Source organism: Arachis ipaensis, chromosome B1 (genome assembly GCF_059453495.1).
Source record: "Arachis ipaensis isolate K30076 ecotype BB chromosome B1, ASM5945349v1, whole genome shotgun sequence".
NCBI lineage: Eukaryota > Viridiplantae > Streptophyta > Magnoliopsida > Fabales > Fabaceae > Arachis > Arachis ipaensis.
In genome coordinates, this window is record NC_142436.1 from 136,503,269 (window position 1) to 136,511,788 (window position 8,520).

Genomic DNA, 8,520 nt, shown 5'->3' on the forward strand with positions numbered 1-8,520 from the left:
AAGAATTCTGGCATTTAACGCCAGAACTGGCACAAAAGCTGGAGTTAAACGCCCAAACTGGCACAAAAGCTGGTGTTTAACTCCAAGAAAAGTCTCTACACATGAAAGCTTCAATGCTCAGCCCAAGCACACACCAAGTGGGCCCGGAAGAAGATTTCTGCATTAATTACTGATTTCTGTAAACCCTAGGCTACTAGTTCTCTATAAATAGGACCTTTGGACGTTTAGTCCTTAGACCTTGGAGGCTGGCCATTCGGCCATGCTTACACCATTATCACTTTTGTGTTTTCAACGGTGGAGTTTCTACACACCATAGATTAAGGTGTGGAGCTCTGCTGTTCTTCATGAATTAATACAAGTACTATTGTTTTTCTATTCAACTCAAGTCTATTTCTTCTCCAAGATATTCATTCGAACCCAAGAACATGATGAATGTGATGATTATGTGACACTCATCACCATTCTCACCTATGAATGCGTGACTGACAACCACTTCCGTTCTACATGCAAACAAGCTTGAATGTGTATCTCTTGGGTTTCTAATCTAAGATTAGAACCTTTGTGGTATAGGCTAGAATTATTGGCGGTCATTCTTGAGATCCGAAAAGTCTAAACCTTGTCTGTGGTATTCCGAGTAGGATCTGGGAAGGGATGACTGTGACGAGCTTCAAACTCGCGATTGTTGGGCATGTGACAGACGCAAAAGGATCAATGGATCCTATTCCAACATGATCGAGAACCGACAGATGATTAGCCGTGCGGTGACAGCGCATTTGGAACATTTTCACTGAGAGGACGGGAAGTAGCCATTGACAACGGTGATGCCCAACATAAAGCTTGCCATGGAAAGGAGTATGAATGATTGGAAGAAGGCAATAGGAAAGCAGAGGTTCAAGAGGAACAAAGCATCTTCATACGCTTATCTGAAATTCCTACCAATGAATTACATAAGTATCTCTATCTTTACTTTATGTTTTATTTATCTTTTAATTATCAATCCTCCATAACCATTTGAATTCGCCTGACTGAGATTTACAAGATGACCATAGCTTGCTTCAAGCCGACAGTCTCCGTGGGATCGACCTTTACTCACGTAAGGTATTACTTGGACGACCCAGTGCACTTACTGGTTAGTTGTGCGGAATTGTGACAAAGTGTGATTCACGTTTGAGAGCTCCAAGTCCTTTGTTGCCATTGTTGATGATCACAATTTCGTGCACCAAGTTTTTGGCGCCGTTGCCGGGGATTGTTCGAGTTTGGACAACTGACGGTTCATCTTGTTGCTTAGATTAGGTACTTTTCTTTTTATTTTTAAGAATGAATTCTAGAGTTTCAAGGTGATGTTCTTATCATCACAAAAGCTGATTGATTCTCATCAATTTAGCTGCTGAATGTAATGTCCTGCTGAAGCTTGGCTAGCCATGTCTAATCTTTTTAGACTGAAGCTTTAGACTAACATTGCATGATTCCTGGAATTCTTATTAAAAAGTTTTGAATCTCTTTATTCTCTTTTCCATATGATTTTCAAAAAATCACAAAAAAATTTATAAAATCATAAAAATCAAAAATATTTTATGTATCTTAGTGTCAATTTTTAAGTTTGGTGTCTTGCATGCATTGTTTATTTGATCTTAGTTGCATTTTTTATTGTTTCTCATCATTAAAAATTCAAAAATATTTTCAAAATTGTGTCTTTTCAAGTCAATAATACAGAGAATTGAAGATTCAGAATATTCAGCAGAGGAATTAAACAGAAAAAGCTGGGTGTTCAAAACGCCCAATGAAGAAGGAAAACTGGCGTTTAAACGCCAGCCAGGGTACCTGGCTGGGCGTTTAACGCCCAAAAAGGTAGGATTTTGGGCGTTAAACGCCAGAATGGATGCCATTCTGGGCGTTTAACGCCAGGATGACGCTAGAGGGAAGATTTTGTTTTTAATTCAAATCTTTTTCAAATTTTTATAATTTTTCAAAATCAAATCTTTTTCAAATCATATCTTTTCAATCATATCTCTTCAAAATCAATTTCTTTCCATTTTTTTATTATTTTCGAAAATCCTTGCTACTATTAATGATTTACTTCAAAATTTTCAAGTTGTTACTTGCCTATTAAGAAAGGATCAAATTTTAAATTTTAGAATCATATCTTTTAATTTCTTGTTAGTCGAGTAATCAACTTTAATTTTAAAAACTTTCTTTTTTTAATTGATTTTCAATCATATCTTTTCAATCATATCTTTTCAACGACATCTTTTTCAAAATTAACTCTCAATCATATTTTTTTAATTTCTAATTTCAAAATCTTTTTCAAAAATCACTTAATTTCTTTCCCAATCTTAATTTTCGAAAATCTCAATCAAATTTTCAAATTTCTTTTTATTATTTCAAAATCTTTTTAATTTATTTTCGAAAATTCTTCCCCTCTTTTCACATCCTTCTATTTAAGGGACTAACACCCCTTATCAAGGTGCAATTCGAACTCTATCCCTCTTGATAAGTTCAAATTCTCTTCTATATACCTCCTCCTTCTATTCTTTTTTTCCTCTGACACCTCAAGGAATCTCTATACTATGACATAGAGGATTCTCTACTTTCTTGTTCTCTTCTCTTTCATATGAGCAGGAGCAAAGATAAAGGCATACTTGTTCAAGCTGATCCTGAACCTGAAAGGACCTTGAAGAGAAAGCTAAGAGAAGCTAAAGCACAATTCTCTCTAGAGGGCCTAACAGAGCTTTTTAAGGAAGAAGAAACAATGGCAGCTGAAAACAACAATGCCAACAATGCAAGGAAGGTGCTTGGTGACTTTACTGCACCTACTCCCGACTTCTATGGGAGAAGCATCTCAATCCCTGCCATTGGAGCAAACAACATTGAGCTTAAGCCTCAATTAGTTTCTCTAATGCAACAGAATTGCAAGTTTCATGGACTTCCATTGGAAGATCCTCATAAATTTTTAGCTGAATTCTTGCAAATCTGTGACACTGTCAAGACCAATGGGGTTAACCCTGAAGTCTATAGACTTATGCTCTTCCCTTTTGCTGTAAGAGACAGAGCTAGGACATGGTTGGACTCACAACCTAAAGAAAGCATAAACTCTTGGGAAAAGCTAGTCAATGCCTTCTTGACAAAGTTCTTTCCACCTCAAAAATTGAGTAAGCTTAGAGTGGAAGTCCAAACCTTCAGACAGAAGGAAGGTGAATCCCTCTATGAAGCTTGGGAAAGATACAAGCAATTGATCAGAAGGTGCCCTTCTGACATGCTTTTAGAATGGAGTATCATAGGAATCTTCTATGATGGTCTGTCTGAACTGTCCAAGATGTCATTGGACAGCTCTACTGGAGGATCTCTTCATCTAAAGAAGACGCCTGCAGAAGCTCAGGAACTCATTGAAATGGTTGCAAATAACCAATTCATGTACACTTCTGAAAGGAATCCTGTGAATAATGGGACAACTCAGAAGAAAGGAGTTCTTGAGATTGATACTCTGAATGCCATATTGGCTCAGAATAAAATATTGACCCAACAAGTCAATATGATTTCTCAGAGTCTGTCTGGAATGCAAGCAGCAACAGGCAGTACTAAGGAAGCTTCCTCTGAAGAAGAAGCTTATGATCCTGAGAACCCAGCAATGGAAGAGGTGAATTACATGGGAGAACCCTATGGAAACACCTACAATCCTTCATGGAGAAATCATCAAAATCTCTCATGGAAGGATCAACAGAGACCTCAACAAGGTTTCAACAACAATAATGATGGAAGAAACAGGTTTAGCAATAGCAAGCCTTTTTCATCATCTTCTCAGCAACAGATAGAGAATTCTAAGCAGAGCCACTCTGACTTAGCAACCATTGTCTCTGATCTAATCAAAATCACTCAGTTTCATGACTGAAACAAGGTCCTCCATTAGAAATTTGGAGGCACAAGTGGGTCAACTGAGTAAGAAAATTACTGAACTCCCTCCTAGTACTCTCCCAAGCAATACAGAAGAGAATCCAAAAAGAGAGTGCAAGGCCATAACCACAACCCACACGGCCGAACCTGGAGAGGAGGAAGAGACAGTGATCTCCACTAAGGAAGACCTCAATGGATGTCCACTGGCCTCCATGGAGTTCCCTGATGAGGAACCATGGGAATCTGAGGCTCACACAGAGACCATAGAGATTCCATTGAATTTACTTTTGCCATTCATGAGCTCTGATGAGTATTCTTCCTCTGAAGAAGATGAAGATGTTACTGAAGAGCAAGTTGCTAATTACCTTGGAGCAATCATGAAGCTAAATGCCAGGTTGTTTGGTAATGAGACTTGGGAGGATGAACCTCCATTGCTCATCAAAGAACTAGATGACTTGACTAGGCAGAAATTACCTCTAAAGAGACAAGATCCTGGAAAGTTCTCAATACCTTGTACCATAGGCACCATGACCTTTGAGAAGGCTCTGTGTGACCTAGGGTCAAGCATAAACCTCATGCCTCTCTCTGTAATGGAGAAGCTAGGGATCATTGAGGTACAAACTGCAAGAATCTCACTAGAGATGGCAGACAATTCATGGAAACAGGCTTATGGACTTGTAGAGGATATCTTGGTAAAGGTTGAAGACCACTACATCCCTGCTGATTTCATAGTCCTAGACACTGGAAAGTGTATGGATGAATCCATCATCCTTGGCAGACCCTTCCTAGCCACAGCAAAAGCTGTGATTAATGTTGACAGAGAAGAATTGATCATTCAAGTGAATGAAGACTCCCTTGTGTTTAAAGCTCAAGGATATCCCTCTGTAACCATGGAGAGGAAGCATGAAGAGCTTCTCTCAATACAGAGTCAAACAGAGCCCCCACAGTCAAACTTTAAGTTTGGTGTTGGGAGGCCACAACCAAACTTTAAGTTTAGTGTTGAACCCCCACATTCAAACTCTAAGTTCGGTGTTGGGAGGTTCTAACATTGCTCTGAACATCTGTGAGGCTCCATGAGAGCCCACTGTCAAGCTATTGACATTAAAAAAAGTGCTTGTTGGGGGGCAACCCAATCTTTAATTATCTATGTTAATTTTCTATTTTCTTTTGTTATTTTATATTTTCTGTAGGTTGATGATCATGTGAAGTCACAAAAACAATTAAAAAAGTAAAAACAGAAGGAAAAACAGTATTAAAAATAGAACACCCTGGAGGAGAAACTTACTGGCGTTTAAACGCCAGTAAGGGTAGCAAAATGGGCGTTAAACGCCCAGTCTGGCACCATTCTGGGCGTTTAATGCCAGAAATGGGCAAAAAGCTGGCGTTAAATGCCAGAAATGGGCAGCAGCCTGGTGTTTAATGCCAAAATTAGCAGCAAGGGACATTTTGCACGCCTAAGTGGTGCAGGGATGAGATATCCTTGACACCTCAGGATCTGTGGACCCCACAGGATCCCCACCTACTCCACCTCTCTCTCTCTTCTTCACCCATTCACCAATCACCTCAATACCTCTTCCCCAAAAACCCCTCACCTATCAAATCCTACCCTCTTCTCCATAATCTCTTCACCAATCGACATCCATCCATCATAAAACCCCACCTACCTCACCATTCAAATTCAAACCACTTTCCCTCCCAAACCCACCCATACATGGCCGAATCATACCCCCCCCCCTCTCCACTCCTATATAAACCCATCTTCACTCCTTCATTTTCACACAACCTAAACACTACTTCTCCCCCTTGGCCGAAACACAAAGCCCCCTCCATCTCCTCTATTTCTTCTTCTTCTACTCTCTTCTTTCTTCTTTTGCTCAAGGATGAGCAAACCTTCTAAGTTTGGTGTGGTAAAAGCTAAAGCTTTTTGTTTTTCCATAACCATTTATAGCACCAAAGGCCGGAGAAACCTCTAGAAAGAGGAAAGGGAAGGCAAAAGCTTCCACCTCCGAGTCATAGGAGATGGAGAGATTCCTCTCAAGGGATGCATTTTCCTCCACAAAACTACTGGGAGCAAATCAACACCTCCCTAAGAGAATTGAGTTCCAATATAGGACAACTAAGGGTGGAGCACCAAGAACATTCCATCCTCCTCCATGAAATTAGAGAAGACCAAAGAACCATGAGAGAGGAGCAACAAAGGCAAGGAAGAGACATTGAGGAGCTCAAGCACTCCATAAGATCTTCAAGAGGAAGAACAAGCCGTTATCACTAAGGTGGACCCGTTCTTTAATTTCCTTGTTCTTTATTTTCTGTTTTTCGAATTTTTATGCTTTATGTTTATTTATGTTTGTGTCTTTATTACATGATCATTAGTGTCTATACCTTAAAGTTATGAAAATGAATCCATCACCTTTCTTAAATGAAAAATGTTTTTAATTGAAAAAGAAAAAGAAGTGCATGAATTTCGAATTTTAAAACAGTTTAATTATTTTGATGTGGTGGCAATACTTTTGTCTTTCTGAATGAATGCTTGAACAGTGCATATTTTTGATACTGTTGATTCATGAATGTTAAAATTGTTGGCTCTTGAAAGAATGATGAAAAAGGAGAAATGTTATTTGATAATCTGAAAAATCATAAAATTGATTCTTGAAGCAAGAAAAAGCAGTGAAAAGCTTGCAGAAAAAAAGGATATATGCGAAAAAAAAAGAGAGAAAGAAAAAGCAAGCAGAAAAAGTCAATAGCCCTTAAAACCAAAAGGCAAGGGTGAAAAAAAGGGATCCAAGGCTTTGAGCATCAGTGGATAGGAGGGCCCACAGGGATAAAATCCTGGCCTAAGCGGCTAAACCAAGCTGTCCCTAACCATGTGCTGGTGGCGTGAAGGTGTCAAGTGAAAACTTGAGACTGAGCGGTTAAAGTCGTGGTCCAAAAGCAAAAAGAGTATGCTTAAGAGCTCTGGAAACCTCTAATTGGGGACTCTAGCAAAGCTGAGTCACAATCTGAAAAGGTTCACTCAGTTATGTGTCTGTGGCATTTATGTATCCGGTGGTAATACTGGAAAACAAAATGCTTTGGGTCACGGCCAAGACTCATAAAGTAGCTGTGTTCAAGAATCAACATACTTAACTAGAAGAATCAATAACACTATCTGGATTCTAAGTTCCTATAGATGCCAATCATTCTGAACTTCAAGGGATAAAGTGAGATGCCAAAACTGTTCAGAAGCAAAAAGCTAAAAGCCCTGCTCATCTAATTAATACTGATCTTCATAGATATTTTTGGAATTCATTGTATATTCTCTTCTTTTTATCCTATTTGATTTTTAGTTTCTTGGGGACAAGCAACAATTTAAGTTTGGTGTTGTGATGAGCGGATAATTTATACGCTTTTTGGCATTGTTTTTAGTATGTTTTTAGTATGTTTTAGTTAGTTTTTATTATGGTTTTATTAGTTTTTAAATAAAAATCACATTTCTGGACATTACTATGAGTTTGTGTGTTTTTCTGTGATTTCATGTATTTTCTAGCTGAAATTGAGGGACCTGAGCAAAAATCTGATTCAGAGGCTGAAAAATGACTGCAGATGATGTTGGATTCTGACCTCCCTGCACTCGAAGTAAATTTTTTGGAGCTACAGAAGCCCAATTGGTGCGTTCTCAATTGCGGTGGAAAGTCGACATCCTGGGCTTTCCAGCAATATATAATAGTTCATACTTTGCCCGAGATTTGATGGCCCAAACAGGCGTTCTAAGTCAGCTCAAGAATTCTAGCGTTTAATGCCAGAACTGGCACAAAAGCTGGAGTTAAACGCCCAAACTGGAACAAAAGCTGGCGTTTAACTCCAAGAAAAGTCTTTACACATGAAAGCTTCAATGGTCAGCCCAAGCACACACCAAGTGGGCCCGGAAGAAGATTTCTGCATTAATTACTGATTTCTATAAACCCTAGGCTACTAGTTCTCTATAAATAGGACCTTTTGCTATTGTATACACATCTTTGGACGTTTAGTCCTTAGACCTTGGAGGCTGGCCATTCGGCCATGCTTACACCATTATCACTTTTGTATTTTCAACGGTGGAGTTTCTACACACCATAGATTAAGGTGTGGAGCTCTACTGTTCTTCATGAATTAATACAAGTACTACTGTTTTTCTATTCAACTCAAGTCTATTTCTTCTCCAAGATATTCATTCGCACCCAAGAACATGATGAATGTGATGATTATGTGACACTCATCACCATTCTCACCTATGAACGCGTGACTGACAACCACTTCCATTCTACATTCAAACAAGCTTGAATGTGTATCTCTTAGGTTTCTAATCTAAGATTAGAACCTTCGTGGTATAGGCTAGAATTATTGGCGGTCATTCTTGAGATCCGGAAAGTCTAAACCTTGTCTATGGTATTCCGAGTAGGATCTGGGAAGGGATGACTGTGACGAGCTTCAAACTCGCGATTGTTGGGCGTGTGACAGACGCAAAAGGATTAATGGATCCTATTCCAACATTATCGAGAACCGACAGATGATTAGCCGTGCAGTGACAGCGCATTTGGAACATTTTCACTAAGAGGACGGGAAGTAGCCATTGACAACGGTGATGCCCAAAATAAAGCTTGCCATGGAAAGGAG

The 8,520-nt window shown here is 39.1% G+C and overlaps 1 non-coding gene across 1 annotated transcript; it reads right to left on the minus strand.

Moving 5' to 3' along the window:
* Window positions 1–3,151: 3,151 nt before the first annotated feature.
* Window positions 3,152–3,259, minus strand: LOC148578519 (small nucleolar RNA R71). Its single transcript, XR_015903434.1, has one exon. It is a non-coding gene; the product is annotated as a small nucleolar RNA R71 (small nucleolar RNA).
* Between the last annotated feature and the right edge of the window lie 5,261 nt (window positions 3,260–8,520).